The sequence below is a fragment of the Tenrec ecaudatus genome, chromosome 14, assembly GCF_050624435.1.
Source record: "Tenrec ecaudatus isolate mTenEca1 chromosome 14, mTenEca1.hap1, whole genome shotgun sequence".
Taxonomy (NCBI): domain Eukaryota; kingdom Metazoa; phylum Chordata; class Mammalia; order Afrosoricida; family Tenrecidae; genus Tenrec; species Tenrec ecaudatus.
Genome location: NC_134543.1, coordinates 15,769,243 through 15,778,065, shown reverse-complemented (window position 1 = coordinate 15,778,065; position 8,823 = coordinate 15,769,243). Strand labels below are relative to the sequence as shown.

Sequence of the window (8,823 nt, the reverse complement as noted above, 5' to 3'; positions counted from 1 at the left end):
AAGGGTCACCACTTCATCCTAATCGCCCCACCACTGCTTGGCTGCTCACAGCAGGTACCATGGTGGAGTTGGTGACATTCTGTTATATCACATCATGGTGAGGTTTCAACTGCCCAACTACTGAGAACGCTTGTCCAGCCAAGTTGACACGAAACAGACTCTGACACTCTTCTAAGTAGCTTCAAGGGGAGTCAAAGTGTTGAGCTGAAAGAAACAACAGCAACAATAACACGGGAGGAGATGTTTCCCAAGGTGCTTGCTAAGTCAAATAACAGTAAGATTTTGAATCCAGGTTCTGAAGAGAATGGTGGGAAATTCAGGGGAACAAAGCTGACTATTGGGGGTGGGGGAGGGCTCCTCAATCGTTGTTTAGGTAGCTTTCAGAGGCCAAGACAGACATTCAGAAGGACAGACTGGAAATCAGGATTGAGGGGTCATTAACATGGGGACGGTAAGTGAAACCATTAGTAGTAGATATGTTTTTAAGGACAAGGGAAAGCAACAGAGCTAACTTCTTAGTCGCTTGGCTCCACAGGTCAGTATTCTGTTTAGCACAGGGTTAAAATCATCGTCTTCATCAGCAGCAGCTCCATTAGATCAAAGACCAAGCTAATTTGCTAACACTATTAAATACATAAAGCCATCAGAAGTAATTTAATGCTTATCAGATATGCTTACTCCCTAATAAACCCTCACCTACCCCTTATTTCTGCCTAATGAGCAAAATGGATTCAGAAAATGAATCTATAATGAAGAATCCGTCCATTTATTTCCATGAAAGGATAAGAAGGGGGCTCAGACTGAAAAGTGGATTGCCATTTAAGGGGCATTTAGCTGCTTCATTGATTTCTATTTCATTTCAGAGCATGTGACGCACGGCTGAGGTTTGTCAACCTTTCGTTAGCCTGGGTAATTCATCATAGTTAAATATCACATATTTAAGCTACAAATGCATTCCGACCATTTAGCATGCACTGAGTTGCCTTTAATTTTACAAAGAAAATCACTAAGTCCTGGTCAGTTTATTCATCCAAGAAAACCATACAAAGGGAAAGACCGCATCTGCCCAGAGAGCATCCACCCTTGGTTCAAGGGTGTCACCCTTCTAGCCTGCTTTCCCTCACTGCATCACAAACCAGGTTTCGGCTCGGAGTGAACCTCTGCCTTGCCGCTCCCTGTCGAGATTATGATGCCATGGGTAAAGAATCCTGCCGCTGGAGGGAAGGAGACAATCACCTGGTCCAAAGCCCAAGCCCTTGCCAGGTACAAAATATCATGATGTCCCTGTAGGGGAGTCCGGGAGCCCCAGGGGTATAATGGTCACACATTGGGCTGCTAACTGAAAGGACAGCAGTTTGAAACTACCTGCTGCTCTGAGGTAGAAAGATGGAGCTTTCTAGTCCCATAAAGAGAAACCGTCTCGGAAACCACGGGGGCAGTTCTACCCGGTCCTATAGGGTCACTCTGAGTCGGCATGGCTTCCATGCAGTGAGTACATTGGAGCCCAAAAAAACCCTCCTGCTGACTCTCCAGCCCTCTGGGGTCATTCCCTAATGAAGCTTATGGATAGAAACAGTTCAAGTCCCTATCTTTCAGTGGGCAGTCTTCTGTGAGTTCATAGGGAATCCACTGGTCTTTAGGACCCCTTGCTCTGCATTTATGTTCAGTAAGTCTTATTTACGTCATTACCTCCACTTCAATTTCCCCTTCTTTAGATGTTCTCTTTTCTGTACATCTAACAACTCATCGGCCGTGGCCACTTCCCTCTCATTAACTTCTATATGTGTGTGTGTGTGTGTGTGTGTGTGTGTGTGTGTATATCTCCACTCACCAGATACTTAGGTTAATCTATAAGGTACTAGACATTGTGCTACTCAGGAGGTATATAGGGACAAGTCACACTGCCATGATCTCTGTCCCATGGAATGTCCCAGTGATATGGCAAGAGAGAGCTATGTAGAAAATATAAACCAATGATCATCAAGTCAGTCCCAACATATGGCTACTCCAGATGGTGCTGTTGGTAAGCATTGGAAGGCTGATCGCAAGGTGGGTGGTTCAAATCCACCAGTCACTCTTTAGGAAGAAGATGAGGCTATCTGGGTCTGTAAAGATTTGCAGTCTTGGGAACTCTATATAGGAGCCCTGGTGGCATGGTGGTCACACATCGGGGCTGCAAACTAAAAGGTCAGCAGTTGGAAACCTCTAGCAGTTTCTCAGCATAAAAATGAAGGTCCAGCTCCCATAAAGAGTGACAGTCTCCAAATCCAACAGGGCCAGTTTTACTCTACCCTATGGGATTGCACTGAGTCACAATCACCCCAAAGGCAGTGAGTTTGAATGAGTCAATTGTGACGTCATGGCAATGGGCTATCTGGTCATGGGAGAGCTGTGCTTCATGGCATTTTCACAAGGAAATTGCCAGGTCTTTCTTCCGAAGCGCTTTTGGGTGGACTTGCATTTCCCTCTGACCTTTTGGTCAGCAGTGGACGAGGTTAACCACTACCACCCTCCAGTGACTCCATGAGGTAACTGAGCACAGTAGGAGAGCAACGAAATGGAAAGTGGTTCCGGTGCCTGGAGAGAGGAAGCAGGAAGATGAGGGTGTGAGGTGTGCTGATTTTACTTAGTTTCATGATCCATCTATTAACTTAGAGGAATATAAATTATAATGGGTGGGACACAGTGAAAATATGTGTGTTGCTGAATTTACTTGATATTTGAGTTATCTCAGAATGATGATATTGATATCCCCACATCCACAACTGAAAGTGAACTCTTACACACCACAACTGAGAGCTTCCTTGGCCACCATACTTCTTGGAGTGCATTGCCTGTGGACCCTTTTCCTGTCAACCTCCATTTAGTGCTTGCTTTCTCCATCTCCAATCTCCCTCACATAGTTCATTCTATCCATCTTCTGCCACCTTTATCTCTGACCTACCTTAGAATTGCTTTTGCAATATATATACTGGTATATTGAATATATATATATATTTCAATATAGATAGATGATAGTATCATAGATAGGTACCATATATACTTCAGTATAAGCCACCCCGAATACCAGCCAAGGCACCTAATTTTACCACAAAATCTGCATTTAAAATGTGCAGGAAAACTCGGCTTATACACGAGTGTATGTGGTAGATAGATGATAGATAGATAGATAGATAGATAGATAGATAGATAGATAGATAGATAGATAGATAGATAGAAGGATTTAACTCCTTTATCTTCTCTTTCCAGATCCAGGGATGGTAGTTAGATTCAACTTTCACATTCATGGAGACTCAACCAGTCTTTTCCTAAATGAAGATCCACTTAGACAGAGATTTCGTATCCTACATGCCTCACCAAATATTTGAAACCACAACGATGTTCCACAAGGAAAGTACAAATGATCAGTGAGAAGCAAGTATCTTCTTGCTCACGCAGGTGCTGTGTTCAGCCAGCTGGGTGTTTCTGCTAATCTTGGCTGCACCAACTCACTTACTTGGGGGTCAAGAGCTGCAGGTCTAGGATGAACCTACTGGGATAAGTCTTATCAACCATATCACTGAAGGGTGATATGTTTTAAGCCAATCACTTTTCATATTCAAAAAGAGCAGATTGGGCACAGAGGTAAACAAACAAAAGCCTCAATCACACCATCTAGTCCATTCTGACTCATAGTGACTTTGTAGACAGTAGAACTGCCTCTGTGGGTTTCCAAGGATGTAAATCATGCTGGAAGCAGAAAGCATCACCTTTCTTCTGCAGAGGGGCTGTTGGGTTCACACTGTGACATAACCCACTCCACCACCAGGACTCCCGATACAGAAGTAAAAGACACAGATGGAGGACGGCTGACGTCTTGTGGCAATCACTAAAGAGCCAAGGAACCAGAGTTGAAGGAAACACAGGCATTCCCTTAGAAACATGGCCTTGAATCTGGACGTGGGGCCTCCTACATTTCCAGAAAATAAATTTCTGCTGGATAAATCCACCCATTTGAAGTGTTTGTTACAGCTGCACTGAGAAGCTGAGACACATCCTAAGAACCACCACGACACGGGCTTAGGTTCCCTTAGGAAGCTAGGAAAGGAATAAGCAAGCCTGGCATGAAATCATCAAAAACACGCAGCCTACAGCGCCAATGGTTCCCGTCTCATGAGAATGGACAAGGAGACCTGTGGACCTAAAGTTTAATCTGGCAGCTACCTTATGGGAGTGTTTCTGAATAGCTGATAATTACATATGGAGATTGCTTACCTCATTTCCCTTCTGTGAGAGGAGGTGATGCAGGCTTGAAGAAGCTGAGCTTGTTACACCTATCCAGCATCCCCATAAGGATAACACTTACTGCATTTTTTTTTTTGCTAACTGCAGATGCATCTTCCTTATGGATGTTCAACAAGTGCATGTCAGCCTATTTTTCGACATATCACACTGAAAATCCTCCTCTACTCGCCAATCTGTTTAGACATATGTACTGGCTATTAGGAACCTTGCGGCGATTCTTTATAGATTTTACTTCTGGCTCTTCTCTCTATTTTTGTTTCCTGACCTATCTCTACTTTAAATCAATGCTTCTCAAATAGAGGCAGTTTTGTCCGGCAGAGGGCAATGTCTGGAGACAATTTTGATTGACATGGCTAGGTAGGAAGGAGAGTGCAATTGTCATCTAGTGGTAGAGGTCAAAGATGTCGCAGAGCCTCCTACAATGGGCAGCACAGCTCCCCACAATGAAGAATCATCCAGTCTAAAATGTCAGGCGTGCCTAGAGTGAGAAATCTTGATTTATATCATTAAGATAGGAGTGCATATGTTGATGGCCTCTAACCAACTGGTTGCAGGAGATCTTTTTTAAACAGGAAATAATTTACCCTGGAAAGACAGTGCTTCACTGAAACCACAGAGTCAGAGGAAAATGGAAACCACAAGCCTCCCCCATGTCATTATTCATGTGTCTAGTCCATCTCTTCCCAATAAGTCACATAAGAGTCCAAAAGGGACAGAGGGAACTGGGGAGGGTGAAGGAAGGCGTGGAACTAATAATAGAGCCTATTGTGCCAACGACCAGTTAGATGGCATTAACCCAATTTACTTACTCATCCCAGGCTGCATTTTCTTCTTGGAAAAATTAAATTAAGATCAACTACCTTACATGGTTGTGGTTGGATGAATTCAGAGCCCTGGTAGTACCGTGGTTACCTGTTGGCCTGTGAACCAAAAGGTTAGCAGTTTGAAACCACCAGTCTGCTCTGTGGGAGAAAGACAAGACTTTCTGCTTCCATGAAGAGTTATAGTCTCAGAAACCGGCTGAGACAGTTCTACCCTGTCCTTTGGGCCACTATACATTGGAATCAACTTGAGGGTAGTGAGTGAGTATAAATAGCTTTAACTATGGTTGGAGCTTGGTGGCATAGTGGGTTAGCCTTTCATTGGATTGCTAACTGCAAGGTCGGCAGTTTGAAACCACCAGCTCTTCCATGGGAGAAAGATAAGGCTTTCTACGTCCTTAAAATGTTACAGCCCTGGAAGCCCACAGGCGCTGCTCTACCACATGCTATAGACTATGGTATGAGTCAAAACTGACTCCTTGGCTATGAGTGAGTTTATATGAACTATCTAGCTTGGAATAAGTATTCAGAAACCGCCAGCTTCCAATAAATCAAATTGAAACTGGATCTTCTATCCAAATACTTTGGGACTAGCCACACTCCAAGAGCCAGCAAAGACCTAATGAGAAAATATTCCTACTAATGAGATTATTGGCTCACATCTTCCATTCCCAGGGGATTGGTTAGTTCAGACAGGTTTATAGGAACAGCTGAGCTGAATTCTGCTAAGTGTTACTAATACATTTTGGTGCTTCCATATTCAAATCAACTCCACATTAATCAGCTGAGCAGTCCAAAGGCCCTCTGAGGAGGAAAGGCCCTAAGCATGGTTGTATGAGAGTCTAAAAACAAGAAGCTGGAGGCAAATCTATTTTTTTCCCTTTCTTTTTTTTTTGGAGGCAAATCTATTTTTACGCAGACATGATCAGTCCATGGTGCATCCTGGAAAATGACTGAGAATGCGGTCCCTTAGCAAAAGCCCCTAAACCTACAATTGGCAAGTTTAGCAGAGAGCCAAGCCCATTCTTATTCCTCCTGGGGTTTCTGCAGCCTTCAGTGGAATTATAAATAGCCCTTTGCAAATGTAATCACTGCAAATTACTCTTCTTCCAAATATGCCCACAGTTGAAGAGGTAATCTGTCAGTTAATAGCACACTAGGTATTATCAAATGGGAAGCCGTCTTCCTTGGTTTTAATAGGATGAGTACTGGTGTCTGATTCCTGTGCTATTTATGTGATACCAATCGTCTTTACAAATCATACTGAGATTTCCGCCAGGCAGCTAGGCAATGTGTATCACAATGTGATATGTGAAAACCCTTTGACCTAGCAAATCTTCATCTAAGTATCTTCCTTGTTATAACATCCACGCAGCTATACAAGTATATCTGCAGAAGAACATTAACTGTGGCAGTATATGGAAGAAGGAAACATTGGAAGTCCTCTGCATGCCCACCATTGGCAAATAAGATTAAATAAGTGATGACCCCATCAGTCAACAGAATGAACATTCAACCTTTAAAGACTTAGTTGGAAGGGTAGCTATGGGTATTACTGTATCTAAAACAAGCAAACTTTAGAAAAAGGCATGCCGTGTCATACCAATTTTTAGGTGGTTAAAATGAAGTCTATGAGAAACAAAATGTTTTGAATGTTGCAGAAGCGACGTACACATTTCACATGGCCGAGACTGGGCAGAGGAGTCTTGGTGGCATGTGACTTCTCCTTCGGCTGCTAACAGTCCGGTAAACAGTTTGAAACCACTGTCCTCTCCACAGGTGAAAGACAGGGCTTTCTACTCCTGGAAGGAGTCACAGTCTCAGAAACTAGAGGGGCAGTTTCTACCCTGTCCTATAGGGTCACTATGAGTCGGCATCAACTGCATGGTGGTGAGTTTGGTTTTGGGCTTGGGGCTAAAACAGGGAAACTGTTGGAAGCTGAGAGAAGGGGTGGGAAGGGACTCTCTCCTTGACACTTGTACATTGCTCTTTTTTCATGGTAGCAATATGTTGGTCTTATAATTGAAAGTGACAACTACTCTGTCCATTTTTGCATGCACAAACACACACACAAGCTAGATATGTTCATAGCTAGCATCATTGTAACTGCATGAATCTTTCAATCATCCAGTACTAGGTCAAGATACACAAACACCACTACGCCTTCCAGAATGGAATGTTTTCCAGGTAGGGCCTTAGAAGAGCTGAAGAGCTGGGGGAGGAAGACTGGGGATCTTCCATAAGTGATCTCAGCCAGAAGAACCCATGCGGGTAGGTTTTCTCAAGAATTCACTGAGAAATCACCAGAATTTCCTACAGCCTCGGGGTAGCTCTCATCAAAGATTCCAATCTGCATCAACAAAGAGGGGCATCTTCAGAAGCCTGCTGGACCTCAAGACTGTGGTATTTACACACCCTTTCACACCTGGAAGGGAACCCACCCCAGGACCATCCCGCATATCAAGAGAAAAAACAGATAGGCTGATACCAGGAACCCCAACATCCAGAAGAAGCCTGCACTTCAGAGCAATCAGTCCTCTGAGGCCCAAGGGCTGCTGCTCTCCAAAAGCAAAGTCCAGAAAGCAGGAAAGCACTGAAGAGATGGGCAAGGGGAAACATGGAAGAATGGACCAAAGTGGGAAGAGTGCTATTCCACTGAGGGGATTGCAATCAACGTCTCCAAACAAATGGCTAATGAACATGGACTCGGAAACAAATTTGGTCCATACACCTTCACCCAAACCACCATCCAAAGTCCAAAAATCAATGATTGAAGCAGACAAAGATGAGAAAAAAAGAAAAGCCTCCTGAACAGCCCGTCTGTCCCCACAGACCTAACAAGGGCTGCCAGAGGCAGGGGGCCTCGCATCTGAAAACCTGAATGAGCTCCACCAACTGGGGAATGGGAACTCAAACCCTGAGCCAGGCAGGAGTGGAGGCGTAGTTCCCAGCTTCTGTTGTCACAGAGAAGATGTCTGCTAAGGGGGCGTGATGATGCCATGTTGACCACAGACCACCCAGCACACTCCTTGGTGTTCTCAGCATCCACACACAACCTCTTTTTTTATTGTTGTGGTTTTGTTTGTTTTTTTCAGGGGAGGACGCGAACACAGTCCCCCACTACCACAAATTATGCAGTCGAGTTTCCTGCATTTGGGGAACTCTCAGGGGTCAGCACACCCTCAGTGCAATGGTTGAGCCTCACCCTGGGAAAACCACCTTCCTGATCATGGTATCTCCCCTGCCAGGTAAGTATTACACACAACCTCTTTACCCATAATCTACTTCTCAATAAAGACCATCACAGCCTTGGGTTCTCGTCAGCAACCATTCTCTGCACAGCTCGAGATGAATTCACATTCTTCCCCAAAGATGAGACATGCTGTCTTATAGATGCATTTATTCAACTGTAGCTGAGGTTCACTCCTTCCCTAACTTTCCCACAATTCCCCTCTCATGTTTGAAGACCTAACTACCAAAGTATAGGTTAACTACAATGAAGGCAAGGAGTCTTGGTGGTGTGGTGGATTACCTATTGGCCTGGGAACCTCAAGGTCAGCAATTCAAAACCAGCAGGCCCTCTACAGATGAAAGAGGAGGCTTTCTACTCGCATGAAGATTTACAGTCTCTGAAACAAGAGCAATTCTACTCTATCCTATAGAGTTGCTATGAGTCAGAACTGACTTGATAGCGAAGAGCTACAATGAAGACACATAT

General features: G+C 44.1%; 1 non-coding gene across 1 annotated transcript; it reads right to left on the bottom strand.

Annotated features, from left to right (window-relative positions):
* Nucleotides 1–8,197: 8,197 nt before the first annotated feature.
* Nucleotides 8,198–8,361, bottom strand: LOC142427206 (U1 spliceosomal RNA). Its single transcript, XR_012780017.1, has one exon. It is a non-coding gene; the product is annotated as a U1 spliceosomal RNA (small nuclear RNA).
* Nucleotides 8,362–8,823: the final 462 nt, after the last annotated feature.